This window comes from Bos indicus x Bos taurus, chromosome 8 (genome assembly GCF_003369695.1).
Source record: "Bos indicus x Bos taurus breed Angus x Brahman F1 hybrid chromosome 8, Bos_hybrid_MaternalHap_v2.0, whole genome shotgun sequence".
NCBI lineage: Eukaryota > Metazoa > Chordata > Mammalia > Artiodactyla > Bovidae > Bos > Bos indicus x Bos taurus.
Genome location: NC_040083.1, coordinates 59,485,639 through 59,501,788, shown reverse-complemented (window position 1 = coordinate 59,501,788; position 16,150 = coordinate 59,485,639). Strand labels below are relative to the sequence as shown.

The 16,150-nt window shown below is 41.5% G+C and overlaps 1 protein-coding gene across 4 annotated transcripts in view; it reads right to left on the bottom strand.

Annotated features, from left to right (window-relative positions):
* Positions 1-14,102, bottom strand: part of RUSC2 (RUN and SH3 domain containing 2) — a 61,904-nt gene extending 47,802 nt beyond the window's left edge. Inside the window, exon 1 of one of the 4 annotated variants that reach the window (XM_027549593.1) lies at positions 13,775-14,102. The gene's annotated coding sequence lies outside the window, so the exon portion shown is untranslated. The remainder of the gene's footprint in view (positions 1-13,774) is intronic. The other 3 variants (XM_027549591.1, XM_027549594.1, XM_027549596.1) reach the window with 3 other exon arrangements.
* Between the last annotated feature and the right edge of the window lie 2,048 nt (positions 14,103-16,150).

Genomic DNA, 16,150 nt, shown 5'->3' with positions numbered 1-16,150 from the left:
AAGTCTTTGACTGTGTGGATGACAATAAACTGTGGAAAATTCTTCAAGAGATGGGAATACCAGACCACCTGACCTGCCTCTTGAGAAACCTATATGCAGGTCAGGAAGCAACAGTTAGAACTGGACATGGAACAACAGACTGGTTCCAAGTAGGAAAAGGAGTACGTCAAGGCTGTATATTGTCACCCTGCTTATTTAACTTATATGCAGAGTACATCATGAGAAACGCTGGGCTGGAAGAAACACAAGCTGGAATCAAGATTGCCGGGAGAAATATCAATAACCTCAGATATGCAGATGACACCATCCTTATGGCAGAAAGTGAAGAGGAACTAAAAAGCCTCTTGATGAAAGTGAAAGAGGAGAGTGAAAAAGTTGGCTTAAAGCTCAACATTCAGAAAATGGAGATCATGGCATTTGGTCCCATCACTTCATGGCAAATAGATGGGGAAACAGTGGAAACAGTGTCAGACTATTTTTTTGGGCTCCAAAATCACTTCAGATGGTGATTGCAGCCATGAAATTAAAAGACGCTTACTCCTTGGAAGGAAAGTTATAACCAATCTAGATAGCATATTGAAAAGCAGAGACATTACTTTGCCAACAAAGGTCCGTCTAGTCAAGGCTATGGTTTTTCCAGTGGTCATATATGGATGTGAGAGTTGGACTATGAAGAAAGCTGAGCACTGAAGAATTGATGGTTTTGAACTGTGGTGTTGGAGAAGACTCTTGAGAGTCCCTTGGACTGCAAGGAGATCCAACTAGTCCATCCTAAAGGAGATCAGCCCTGGGTGTTCTTTGGAAGGAATGATGCTAAATATGAAACTCCAATACTTTGGCCACCTCATGAGAAGAGTTGACTCATTGGAAAAGACTCTGATGCTAGGAGGGATTAGGGGCAGGAGGAGAAGGGGATGACAGAGGATGAGATGGCTGGATGGCATTACTGACTCAATAGACGTGAATCTGAGTGAACTCCAGGAGTTGGTGATGGACAAGGAGGCCTGGTGTGCTGCGATTCATGGGCTCGCAAAGAGTCGGACACGACTGAGCGACTGAACTGAACATCTTTCACTCACTCACTCACTCACTCACTTTTCTCCTGTCCAGCTCTCACATCCATACATAACTACTGGAAAAATCATAGCTTTGACTATATGGACCTTTGTAGGTAAAATAATGTCTCTCCTTTATAATATGCTGTCTAGATTGGTCATAGCTTTTCTTCCAAGGAGCAGGCGTCTTTTAATTTCATGGCTGCAGTCACCATCTGCAGTGATTTTGGAGCCCAAGAAAATAAAGTCTGTCACGGTTTCCATTGTTTCCCCATCTATTTGCCATGAAATGATGGGTTGTAACTTTAATACATGATTCTCTTTAGTTTAGTTTTCTATATATTTATCCCTAATTCTTCCCAAATTCTCTAGCAGAACTGTAAAAATTGCTCTCAATCTAATTTTCCAAACAGTCAAACATAGTTCCTTTTTTTTTTTTTTCCTGGACCATAATCCTTCTGGAACTTTCTGTTCTCCTGATACATTTGAACTGACTCTCCTCTATGGTTTACAACACCACTATCATGCTGGACATCTCTTTATCCTCATCCTAGGAATTTTCTTTGCCTCTCTTCTCTTAGTTGCCCTGTGATCCCATGCCCTAGATCTCATGATTTCTTCTTTCTTGTTTATATTCTCATTTTGCTGAAGCATATTCTGTAATAGCTTTCTAAGAAAGGATACATAGTAGGAATATTTTTGTAATGAGTATCTGAAAGTATATATTTTAAACTCTTACTGTTGATAATTTGGCTGAGCATAAAACCCTAGGTTAGAAATCAATTCCTCTCATGAATCTGAAAACACTGCTCACTGCTTACTAATTAGATTTCATTCTTGTTGAGTACAGTGCCATTCTGATTTCTGATGCTTGTATGTAAACTTTTAAAAAAGAACACTGGTTTAAAATTTCTCTATATCCCTAATGTTCTAAATTTTCATGACGAGTTGCCCTAGGGTATGGTATTTCTATTGGTTGTGCTGGGCACTCAGTGGGCCCTTTTGATTTGGAGACTCTTCTTTAGTTCTGGGAAATACACATTTACTCTTTCTTTTCTTTTTTGTAACTTTGTCTCCACTGACATTGAAGATTTAGAAAGAGAGGAATTAAACGATGAAGCAATATCCTTGAGGAGTAGTTAGGTGCTCAAATTTTCTATATTTCTATTCACTTAAAAAATTTTAAAGTATACAGGCAATATTGCTAACCATAAGCATAACGTACAGCAGATCTCTAGAACTTATTCATCTTGCATAACTCAAACTATACCAGTTGAACAGCATCTCATTTCCCCCACCCCCAGCTCCTGGCAACCTCTATTCTTTTTCCTATATCTATGACTTTGACTATTTTAGATTCCTCATACAAATGGAATCATGCAGTATTTGTCCTTCTGTGACTGACTTATTCCCTTAAAACTAAGATCATAATAGGAAAATGGGCAGGATATGAGCAAACATTCCATAGAAGAGGGAACAGAATATAGCTAATAAGCATACAATAAGATTTAAAACACTATTAAAATATTGCTTTAAATTCATCAATTATCAAACAAAACAGTAATAGTTAATCCTGGTGAAGACAACTAAAACAGGCGTTTTCACATTTTGTCAATAAAAGCATATTTCAGTTCAGTTCAGTTCAGTCGCTCAGTCGTGTCCAACTCTTTGCGACCCCATGAATCGCAGCACGTCAGGCCTCCCTGTCCATCACCAACTCCCGGAGTTTACTCAGACTCAGGTCCATCGAGTCAGTGATGCCATCCAGCCATCTCATCCTCTGTCGTCCCCTTTTCCTCCTGCCCCCAATCCCTCCTAGCATCAGAGTCTTTTCTAATGAGTCAAGTCTTCCATGAGCATATTTGGGTACCCTCATATTGAGGTTGGGGGAAAATGTATATATATATCCAGTCTTAAAAATATTCAAATCCTCTAACTCCACCTCCAGAATTCTATACTAAAGAAATTATCAAAGATTTTTTTATAAGGTTATTAATCTGAACATTTTTCAGAAAAGAGAAAGCTATTTTTAGAAACCTCAAATGTCTAACATTTGTGTTAAGTAAATTATGGTAAATTCAAACAATGGATTTGTTACCCAACTATTAAAAATTTGGTTTCCAAAAACTGTTGGATTATATGTTGTCATTTTATACTTGTCTGTATTTTTCTAGATTTTCAACAGTGAAAATATATTTCACCTTTAATTACAGAAAGAGACAAACACTTTCTCAGAAAATATTTTTAAACAAAATAGACAAGATTTATTTGTTTCAAAGGAAAATATCATAGTATCCTTCATTTCGTTTGTCTCCATAAAAACACAGTTAAGTTTAAACATTTTCTAGGTTAAAATCTGAGCAGTGAATAGCATTTCTTTGGACTGTATTCTCCACAATCTCTTAATCTTAAATGAGTAATAGGTTTATAAACCTAATCTCTAAAGGAAGAAAACACTGTGGAGATGATATGCCATAAATCACACTCTTAGTGGCACTATTTGGCCTTTGATTCCCAGGGCTTATGCATTAGAGTCTTTTCATTTCTTTCAAAATCAAAACCAAAACCTTTATGTTGATTAAATCTGAGAACCACTTATCAAGAAGCTGAGACTAGAGTTTGGGTCTAACAGTAGTTCTACTCAAAGTGTAGTCTATGGACCAGTAGAATCAGCCTCTCCTTGGAATTTATTAGACTGGTAAAGGGTTGGACTTACTGAATCAGAACTTCAGGAGTGACAGGTGATTTTTATGCAGCCTCAAGTTTAAGAATTAACACATATCTAGAGGAAATTAAGCAAAGAGGCTAATAGTATGCAAAGGGAGGGAGGTACAGAGCCCATCCAATGTTCAATGTGTATATATATATATTTAAAGCATATACATTATTATAAAATATTCTAAAAACAAACTTTTTCCATACTACAAACTAGAAGTTATGGCTAGAAAATATTTTCTTGGATTTGGACTAAAAAAGGTTGACAAATTAGCATAGGTCTTGGATCAAAGGGTAAAAGGAATCTATAATTCATTCCTGGTTCCAGACAGCTCATTAAATTAAGGCTAAGTGTTTCACATAGGAATTTAGGTATGTATGCAGTAAATATTTTGGCTATATTTCTGTCAAACCATGATTGGTTACTGGCAGGTGATCAGCTGAAGATGATGGGATCTTCACTTCTTTCAACCTCTTTCCACTTTGGAGTCATGACTCAGTAGGCAAAACTCAGTAGTCACCGTGACTGGCTTAAAGTGTGCTTTACAGAGCCCTTCCATTGACAATGAAAGGGAAGTGAATGGGGTAGAGAGGGAAGGAAGGAGAGATGAACAGGTTAGACTCTACTTCTCCCAACCCCTTGCCTTCAACCAAAACAGCTCAGCCTTTACCTTTTTGTGTCCACTTATCTGTGGAATATACTTGAACAAAGATCTCCCCTCTAAAAAACATTTTGAAAATTTCTATTCTCTACTACATGTTCTCAACAACCCAATAAAAAGCCATAGCTTAAGGAGCTGTTACTGCTCCTTGTTAACTGTCTATCACCACCACCTGGCTGTCAAAAGGACTCACGATGCATAATGGGCAGGTGGTCCTGCTTCCAGGACTCCCTTCTCCAACCACTATCATTAGGGATGAATAAACTAATAATGTTGCAAGTTGCTGTGTTGGATGTGAGGCTAAGCATATCACATAAACCAGCCTATAAACTGAACCTGACATTACACTATCTAAGGAGTAAAAGATTGGGGACTGCTGTTCCAAAAAACAGTAATTTAAACATTGCTGTCTCATGTATATATTACTGTATAACAAACATTCCACAACTTAGTGGCTTACAACAATGACTGATTATATCTCACAGTTTTGTGAGCTGGCTAAGGGTTTTTTTGCAGTTCCAAAAGATGGGTTCTGGAAATGTTTTGAATAGAAGCAGAATGGCCCTCTCCCACCAAATAAGAGAAGTCCTTCAAAGTAATCTCCTTGGGAGACAATTCACCCAGCAATGCTCCTATTCAAAACATTTCAAGAACTCATCTTTTGGAACTGTGAAAAACCCCTTAGCCAATTCACAAAACTGGATACAATCAGTCATTGTTGTAAGCCACTAAGTTGTGGAATGTTTGTTAAACAGTAATATATAAGTGAGACAGAAATGTTTAAATTACTATCCTTTTGGAGCAGGAGATCAAAAGGTGGTTCCCAACCTTTCTGGCACCAGAGACCAGTTTCATGGAAGACAGTCTTTCCATGGACCCGGGGGATGGGGTGGTGGCTGTGGTTTCAGGGTGATTCCAGAGCATTATATTTATTGTGCATTTTATTTCTATTGTTATTACATCAGCTCCACCTCAGATCAGACATTAGATCCTGGAGGTTGGGGACCCTAATTTGGAGGATATTTAAAAGGAAATGATTAGCCTCGCAGAAAAACTCTAGCTATCTAGAACCTTCAGAGATTAGGTTGGTCTGATAACAGTTTGGCTGTATCTTTTTAAAAAAAATTTATTTATTTGGCTGCTTCACGTTTAGTTGTGGTACATGCAGGATCTTTTTTTGCAGTGCTCAGGCTTCTTTTTAGTTGTGGCTCTAGGGCTCCAGAGTGTGACGCTTCAGTAGCTGTGGGGTGTGGGCTTAGTTCCCCAACCAGGGATCAAACCCACATCCCCTGCATTGTAAGATGGATTCTTAAACACTGGACCACCAGGGAAGTCCCTGGCTGTATCTTTAAATAAACAGATCCTTGTTATCCTTAAGATAACAAGAAAATAACATTTGGAAGTGAAACAACTCTCAGATGAATGGGATCAGGAGTGGGTTCCCAACTCTCCCATCTGAGTTTTTGCTTTTTCCCTTGGGGTCTTCTGAATCCTATCTATACTGACTTTAGGAATATTCTGATCTTTCTTTTACCTGAACATGGGTAAAAACCGATTTTCTATTTTTTCCCTAAGGACACTATATATAAGGTTCTATTTTCGTTCTTAAAATAATTATATAAGAGAAGAAAGGAAGTACAAAAGTATAAAAACAGATAAACAAGTTAAATATAGATTTTAGGATCCTAAGATAAACTTAAGTATAAACTTTGGATCCTAAAATAACTAAATCTAGCCAGAAGTTGGCTGACTCTTTTTCCCTCTCCACCCAGTTATCAACTTGTCATCCTTGACCACAGGATCTCACACAAGAAGCCAAAAACAGCATACATTTCAGAGCTCAAAGTCTCATCTTCCAAGAATTCCAGAGAACAGCAATTTTCTGCTTTAAGTATCAAGAATAATTTTTTTTAATTTAGGTATTTTGGTAAAACTTTTAAAATGTATACTTTTACTTACACACTTTTGTTTTATACACAGTATATAGACTATAACTTAACTTTTCTTTGGTGACTCTGTGCTACCAATGCAGCGGACCTGGGTTCAAACTCTAGCCAGGGAACTGGATCCCACATACCACAACTAGGAGTCTGAGAGCTGCAACTTAAGGATGCCACATGTTGCAACTGAGACCTGGAGCAGCCAAATAAATAAATATTTTAAAAATAAATAAGGATGAGAGAAAGAAATTTTAAAAATCAGTTTAGTGTTTCTAGACAAAATAATGAACAATCTGAAAAGGAAATTAAGAAAATAATTCCATTTACAACAGCATCAGAAAGAGTAAAATACTTAGGAATAAACTTAACCAAGAAGGTAAAGGCTTGTACACTGAAAACTATAAAATGCTACTGGAAGAAATTAAAGAAGTAAGTGGGAAGATATCATGTGTTCATGGATCGTAAGACTTAATATTGTTAAGATGTCAACACCTGCAATATGCAACACCTGCAATACGGATGGAAATTATGCTAAGTGAAATAGGCTAAATCACAGAATGACACAGAATGACAAATACTGCCCAATTCCACTTATATCAGGAATCTAAAATAGTTAAATTCATGAATCAGAGAGTAGAATGACAGCTGATTGGGGGGAGGGAAATGGGGAGTTGTTGTTCATTGCGTATAAAGTTTCAGTCAAGCAAGATGAATAAGCTCTAAAGATATGCTGTAAAACAATATACCTACAATAAACAATATATTGTAAACTTAAAATTTGTTAAGAGGGTAGATCTTATGTGAGGCTTCCCTGGTGACTCAGATTGTAAACAATCTGCCTGCAATGAGGGAAACTCAGGTTCAATCCCTAGGTTGGGAAGATCCCCTGGAGAAGGGAATGGCTACCCACTCCAGTATTCCTGCCTGGAGAACCCCATGGACAGAGAAGCCTGGTGGGCTACAGTCCATGTGGTCACAAAGAGTTGGACATGACTAAGCAACTAATACTGTGTTCTTTCTGTAATAATGAAAAGATGTCAACTGCCCAAAGCAATCCACAGATTCAGTGAGATCCCTTTCAAAATCCTAATGGTAATTTTTACAGAAATAGAAAAATTCATTCTAAAATTTGTATGAAATCACAAGGGATCCTTAATAGTTAAAAAAAAGGTTGAAAAACAGAACAAAGTTGTAGGAGTCATACTTCCTTACCACACAGCTTACAGTCATCAAAAGAGCAGGGTACTGCCTCATGAGGGTCAGAATGGCCATCATTAAAGGTGGGGACTTCCCTGGTGATCCAGTGGCGAGATTCTATGCTCCCAATGCTGGGTGCCAGGGTTCAATCCCTGGTTGAGGCACTAGGTCCCACATGCCATAACTATGAAATCACATTCTGTAACAGACCTGGTGCAGCCAAACAAACCAACCATTGAAATTTTTTTTTTTTTAGTCTACAAGTAACAAATGCTAACAAATGGTGAAAGGAACCCTCCTACACCATTAATGGGAATGTAAGCTGTGCAGTCACGGTGGAAAACTGTATGGAGGTTCCTCAGAAAACTAAAAATAGAATTACCACAAAAGTTGAAAGTGTTAGTCGCTCAGTCGTGTCTGACTGTTTGCGACCCCATGGACCGTAGCCCACCAGGCTCCTCTGTCCATGGGATTTCCCAGGCAAAAATACTGGAGTGGGTTGCCATTTCCTTCTCCAGGGGATCTTTCTGACCCAGGATCGAACCTGGGTCTTTTGCATTGCAGGCAGGTTCTTTACTGTCTGAGCCACCAGGGAAGCCCATGAAACGATCTAGCAATCCCACTCCTGGGCATATACCCAGACAAAACTATAACACAAAAAGATACATGCATTCCTATGTTCACAGCAGCACCATTCACAGTAGCCAAGACACGGAAACAGCCTAAATGTCCACTGACGGATGAGTGGGTAAAGAAGATGTGGTGTGTATATACTGTGAAGCACTGTCGCTAAGTTGTGTCTGGCTTTTTGTGACCCATGGACTGCAGCACACCAGTCTTCCCTGTCCTTCACTATCTCCTGGAGTTTTCTCAAACTCACGTCCACTGAGTTGGTGATGCCATCCAAGTGATGCCATGAAGTACTACTCAGTCATAAAAAAGAACACAATAATGCCATTTGCAACAACATGGATGCAACTAGAGATTATCATACTAAATGAAGTAGTCAGAAAGACAAAGACAAATACCATATGATATCACTTGTATGTGGAATTGAAAATATGACACAAATGAATCTAAGAAACAGAAGCAAAATCAGGGGCATAGAGCATAGACTGGTGGTTGCCAAGGTGTGGGGGGTTGGAGGAGTGGATTGGGAGTTTGGGATTAGCAGATGCTAACTGGTATGTACAGAATGGATAAACAACAAGGTCCTACTGTATAGCACACGGAACTATATTCAATGGAAAAGAATATGAAAAAGAAAGTATATATATGTATAACCAAGTCACTTTGCTGAACACTGTAATTCAACTATACCTCAATAAAAAAAAAAAAATAGAGAGCCTAGAAATAAACCTGGCATTTCTGGTCAATTGATACTCAACAAGAATGGCAACACTATTCAAAGGGGAAAGGACAGTCTTCAACAAACGGTGTTAGGAAAATTGGATATCCACATGCAAAAGAATGGGCCCTTATCTTACACTCCATACAAAATTTAACTCAAAATAGATCAAGACCTAACCATAAGAGATAAATCTATTCAAGAAAACTTGGAAGAAAACATAGGGAAAAAGCTTCATGACAGATGAATGGATAAAGAAGAATTGAATTTGGCAATGATTTATTGGCTACACCAAGAGCACAGACAAACAGAGAAAAAATAGGTAAATAGGACCTCATCAAAATTTAAAAACTTTTGTGTATCAAAGAATCACAAAAGAGTGAAAAGGCAACCCCATGAAATGGGAGAACATATTTTCAAATCATAATATCATAATAAGGGACTTCTATCCTAAATATATAAAGAACTCTTACAATTCAACAATAGAAAGATATAACCCAATTAAAAACAGGCAAAGGATTTCTAATGGACTTTTCTTCAAAGAAAATATAAAAACAGCCAATAAGCACAAGAAAAGATACTAAACATCACAAGCCATTAGAAAAATGCAAATCAAAACCACAATGAGATACCACTTCAGACCCATTAAAATAAGTAAAGTCGCTCAGTAGTGTCCAACTCTTTGTGACCCCATGGACTGTAGCCTACCAGGCTCCTCTGTCCATGAGATTTTCCAGGCAAGAGTACTGGAGTGGGTTGCCATTTCCTTCTCCAGGGGATCTTCCCGAACCCAGGGATCGAACCTGGGACTCCAGCATTGCAGACAGACGCTTCACCGTCTGAGCCACCAGGGAAGCCCTCAGACCCATTAGGATGACTATTATTTAAAAAAACAAAACACAAAATAAGTGTTGGCAAATCTGTGGAAAAACTGGAATGCTTGACATTGCTGGTGGGAAAGTAAAATGGTACAGCCACTGTGAAAAATGGTAAGGCAGTTCCTCAAAAAATTAAATGTAAAATTACCATATGATTCAGCAGTTCCATTTCTGGATATATATCCAATGGAATTGAAAACAGGGACTCATATCTGTACACCAATGTTCAAAGCAGTTTTATTCACAATAGCTAAAAAGTGGAAGCAACCCAAGCTTTTATGTGGATAAAAATAATGTGATATATACTTGCAACGGATATTATTCAGCCCTAAAAAGGAAGGAAATTGGGATGCAAGCTACCACATGGATGAACCTTGAAGACATTTTGTTAAGTGAAATAAACCAGTCACAAAGAGACAAATATTGTATGATTAATTTACACGTAGTACCGAGAGTAGTCAAATCATAGAGAAAGAAAGTAGAATGGTGGTTGTCAGGGGCTGGGAGAACAGGAAATGAGTTATTGTTAACGAGTATGCAGTTTCAGTCTGAGAAGATAAAAGTTCTGGAGATAGATGGTGGTGATGACTGAACAACAATGTGAATGTACTTAATGACACTGAATTGTATGTTTAAGAACTGTTTAAATAGTAAATTTCATGTTATATAAATTTTACCACAACTTAAGTAAAAAAGAATAAATGTAATACCAGAGAGATTCTGCTATGAGTTATAACTTTTCATTAGAATGCATCCCATTCTCCACCCTCACCCCCTGAAGTCAATCTCAGAGCAATGTTTATATGTGGTCATTCAAAACAATACACTCATTTTGCATGACAGACTCATTTGACAGGAACTATAATATCATATGTCAATGTTTGAGTGAGTGTTTTCTGGGTAACCTCAACACTGATCAACGGACTATCTCTACAGAGCCTGCCCTTACCCTAACATGCAGTCAGTGAGCCATCTCAGTCAACTGACTTTTACTAAGTGCTCAGTCATTGTGTATGAGTAACAGAAAAAAACGATGAGTTATTGTCCTAAAGTTGCACAGAGAAAAATAGAACACATAAACCTTCCCATGAACTAGGGAAGCAAATAAAAATACAGGAAGCAAATAAAAACACGGGATACTCTGTTATTTATCTGAAATTCAAATTTAACTTGGCATCCTGTATTTTATCTGGCAATGCTCTGCCATATTGGAAGTGAAGAGAAAATAAATAATCCAGAGTGTTTTGGGGATACTGAGGTCTTAACAGGGACCTAGACAGACTAGTGTAGAAAAGCTGATTAAAAACATATTGGTTAACCAGGTCTCTCACGTTATTTCCTTGTTCCCAGAATCCTTAGCGCGGAGTGGAAGAAGACTCTCTTAGCTCCGCTTCTAAAAAAAACCAACAAAAAAAAACATATTGGTTAACCAAAAAAAAAAAAAAAAAAAAATTAAAAGTACTGGTCTCTAAACTCCATGCTTAATTCTGCTCAGGAGCCCCTTCCTGCTTTGAGTATCTGTGATCCAAGACTTACTTTCTAAAGTTACAAAGTCAGAGAATGGGAGAAAGAAAAAGTAGAGAAGGATAAACCAAAGCTAGAAATGAGTGAGAGCATACCCAGCTTCCAGTCAGGAAGGACTGGCCTCAAAAAGGGACCTTAGGCACTTAACATAAAAATCAGAGGAAATCAGATTTTGACCTGGCTCAAAGCAGAAGAGAAACAATGACGGAGAATGCTCTACAGCCATACAGTAGGAGGGACACGCAGAGTCGAATACAAATGAGCACATATGTGAGTGAGGAGGGACTGGCATAGCAGAACACCAGAGACAGCGGTGGGATCTCCCAACTCCCTGACACCATTACCATTACTAATTTCCACGGAGCCCCCCAAGAAACTCCAGTCACAGTTTTTACCTACCAATACTCTGAATTGACACTTTCGTACTGTGGTGCTGGAGTAGACTCTTGAGTGTCCCTTGGACAGCAATGAGATCAAACCAGTCAATCCTAAAGGAAATCAACCCAGAATATTCATTGGAAGGACTGATGCTGAAGCTCCAATACTTTGGCCACTTGATGTGAAGAGCTGACTCATTGGAAAAGACCCTGATGCTGGGAAAGATTGAGGGCAAGAGGAGAAGGCGGTCACGGAGGATGAGGTGGTTGGATGGCATCACTGACTCAAAAGATAAGAGTTTGAGCAAGCCCAGGGAGATAGTGAAGGACCGAGAAGACTGGTGTGCTACAGTACATGGGGTCACAGAGTCAGACACGACTCAGTGACTGAACAACAGTACTCTGAGCCCCAGTGACAATAATGCCTCTAGTCGTCAGGCAACTACTTCTTATAAACTCCTGCAGCTTTCCAGCCATTGTTTCATCAGTCAGCAGTATCATCTATTTCCCCATGGACCCTGGGCCAAAATTGAGATCGCCGAACCCTGTCTTAGCTTCAGGAAATTGAATCTGTTCATGTCATCCTCTTAGGAACCAACAAAAACAGATTTCAGGCTCTCTGTTCTTTGAGAATCCCATCTTTAAAAGGCCTGTGTTCTTGTTTATTACTGACACTGTTCAGATAGTGGTAATCCCTGCCTGATGCTGGTCTACTGAGATATAAATGGCTCATATGGCCTGATCATACTATAGTAGTATTTAGGAATCTTTGATAAGTCTCACACTAGGCCAGGCTGGGATGTCTCCCCTCTCCATTGGAGGCAGGGGAAGGGGAGGTATCCAAGAATTAAAAGGGTAAAGTAACTGAGGTCATTCTTCCAACCTGTCCTGAAGCACCAGCTGATCAGGTACACTGAATCAGGTTTGAAGGATGTGGCTAGCCTCCACAATTCTTCCCTAGAGGGAGCAGTTAGTCTCTAGGGCAAGAGGAGGGGGGTCACCTGGGTAAAGCTCTTTAAAGATTATCTGGGCAGCCACTGAAGGACTGACCAATAAAAATTTCTGCAGGCTTGGACCTTAATTTTTTCTTTTTGGTAAACATAAAGGTAAAACAGCTAATAAAAAGAAGCTTCTATGTAAATGAAATTAGATGCATGAACTGAGAGACTGAGTATGTTCAGTTTTATGCTCCCACCATGAGCACCGCAAGTAATCCCCTGACGCCCTTCGTTTTTCCCCCCAATTCATGTAACTAGTGACACGTCTTCCCATGAAACACTGCCTCACAGCCTCTGCATTGGTTTCATTCATTCACTCACCCATCAAATATTTACCGAGTCTACCATGTGCCAGGCACTGTGCTGGGCACTGGAGATACACATGAATCGTGTACGGTCCTTGCCTCCAGGGCAGCCCCCTGGTGTCCTCAGGGCCAGCCTGGCATCCCAAGGCAGCCCTGGGCAACGGGATCACGATACCCTTTGCAGCAGGTAAGAGCGGTAGCAGTGGGCTGGCAAAATGCCAGGCCACAGGTTTTCCCAAGGTAAAACTGTATGTGAGAGAGCGATCCCAGCCCGGCTCAAACAGGCATCAAAGTGGGAACCAGGGGCCAAAGGGGCGGAGGGTGCAAAGGACCCGGCGTGCAGAGGACTCTCGCCGCAGTCGCCGGGTTGGGTGCTGAGCGGCCACGCGCGCTCCTCCAGGGCCGTCACAGGAGATGTGGGGACAACGATGACCCCTGGGCGCGAGTAAGCTGAGGGGGTGTCTCGAAGGGACAGTTTGAGGAGACGGTTAGGGTGGACCTGAGGTGACGCCCCAAAGGATGGCTTGTCCTGGGTGACTGAGGATTTAGTGGATGGCGGAACTGAAGGGATAGGACTGAAGATGAGGTTGGTCCAGAGGGTCAAGCAAGACCGAAGGGTGGGGCTGACGGGACGAGGGCGAAGGGCTGAAGGGAAGGGAGGGCGCGCTAAGGACTGGATAGGTGAGCAAACTGAGGGCCTTTCTCCCAAGGGATCATTTGGAACGCGAGGACAGCGGATCTCCGGGATCTCGCCTGCCCCAAAGACGCGTCCTACCTGGTTTCTCGCCTCGGCGTGGTCCTATCGCGCAGGCAGCGGAAGCGTCTCGCGCCCTGCAGGGGTCGCGTAGCAGCCGTGACAAGCAGTCGTCCCCCTTCTCTCAGACAGCTTGGTAACGCCCGGTCCTCCCCTGCAGCTGTGGCGCCGATGGTCCGATCTGAATTGCCCTCCTGCCGCCCCTTGGGATGGCCAGTAGTTCGGCCCTCTGGGCCAGTGGGGGTGATCGCCCACCTCCTGGCTCCCTCTGCATTGAGCGCCGCGAGTCACGCGCAGTGCTTTCCCGAGAGGGGAGCGGCTGAGCTTCAGCCGTGGCCCCGCCTTCTGCGGCCTGGGCCCCGCCCCTTCGGGGTGGTGCCGGCTAAGTGGCTGGGGTGTGCTGGAACCTAGAATACCCTCGCGCGCGGCTTAACTGGCGTGTGGAAGGCAGGTGCATCTGCGCATCCGCCGTCGCCTAATGGAGCGATTCTCTGTCTGACACCGCAGTACAACCTCTTGGGAAAAATAGAAAGACAAAACTAAAGCCTGACCTCAGCAGAGACCAATTGATCCAGAAGCACGGGTAGGGTGGAGTAGGGGTTGGGTGGTGCCCAGCCTTGATATTTTTAAAAGCACCCCAGCATAGCCAGGATGAAGAAGCCTGGTAAAGTCTAGAACGGAACAAAGACTGTCTCCTCTGGCCAAAAATTTAGTCAGGTTCTTCTGAGTCGGCCCTGGACCAGGCTTGACTTTGGGCTTCCCTCTTTGTCCTTGTAGAATCCAGTTTAAGCAAGAATCCCTTTAAATCGGTTTATTGGAAATTCTCCGCTCTTGATATCTGACCGTCCTTGGTATTTATCACCTTGGCCTGCTTTCAGCAAGAATTCTGTTGAGTTGATCTACCAAGAATCCCCCTTTCCTCTGATGTTTTTTCTTAGTAAATGCTATGTTCATGTCCTTCCAAAATTCATATGTTGAAATCCTAACCCCCAAACATTAGTAGGTGGGGCCTTTGAGAGGTGATTAGGTCGTGAGGATCTTGCATGATTAGGATTAGTAGCGTCACAGAAGATATCTCATGGAGCTCCCTAGCCCAGTCCTTCAGATGGGGAAGTAGCTGACCAGAGAGCACCTAGTGGCCATGCTGGCACCTTGGTCTCAGACTTATAGCTTCTAGAACTCTAAGAAATTTGCTTATAAGCTACCCAGTCTGTAGTGTGGTGTGTTTTTTAGCCACGGCATGCAGCATGCAGGACCTTCGGTCCCAACCAAGGACCAAACCCCTGCCCCATGCATTGGGAGCACAAAGGCTAACCACTGGACCACCAGGGGAGTCCCTGGTGTTTTATTATAGCAGCCAGAATAGATGAAGGCTGTAATTTTCCAGCCACTGATCTCTACCCTGCTGCTACCCTGCTAATAAATTATCACTTGTCTTTGTTGGGGTCTGAGTTGAGCTCAATCTCTCCCCTACTGCAGCACCTCATTGCAGTGGTTCCTATAGCTATTCCATGATCCCCGGCCCCTCCCTACCCTCCCCTCTGCCCCGCCCCTGCAAATAAAGTTTGCCTTACCATCTTTAACAAGTGTAATGAATATTTTTTTCTTTATCAGAACTCATGTGCTTCCTGCTCCTAGGCAGGGTGTATGTGTATGTGAGACACTGAAGACTGTTGTCTTCTTGTATCCAAAGTGGGGTGGGGGCAGGTGGGCTTTCAATGAATAGTTATTAGAACCTCACTAGGTTCCATCCTTTGTGAAAGAGAGTCTGAGATCCTGTGCTCTAGGCACTCCCAGGCTTGTTAGGTCACAGTCAAGGAAGCAGATAAACGTCATATTGTGTAATACATCCTCAGGCCTCACAAAAGTCATGTGAGCTGAGCTTTGAATAATGAGTGGGAGATAAAAGGTGTGAGGGAAGCATGCATATAAGAACAATGGGGCAAAGCAACTGATATGATCGAGATGTGGGACCGATGCAGAGAGTATAGCAAAGATGGTCAGGGATGTGATAATGAAGAGCCTTCCATGACAAACAAAGGAGCTGGGACTCATCCAGTAAGCAGTGGAGAAATATTTTATCTTGAGGCAGGATGGTAAATCAAATATGAATTTTAGAACTACAATTCTGGGGGCAAAGTGGAGAGGGCTTTAGTCAGGGAGACCAGTGAAAAACTGCATGTTTGTACAGATAAAGGGTCCAGGGTGGGGCCTTAGCCTAAGCTATGCCAATTGGAACCCTTTCCCTGAGAATTTGGACTTGGGGGAGAGAGAATTACACTTTTACTCATGGTTGCCGTCTATGGGGTCGCACAGAGTCGGACATGACTGAAGTGACTTAGCAGCAGCAGACTTACCATGAAAATTTGAGAGTGGTGTCAAATTTTACTTGTCAAA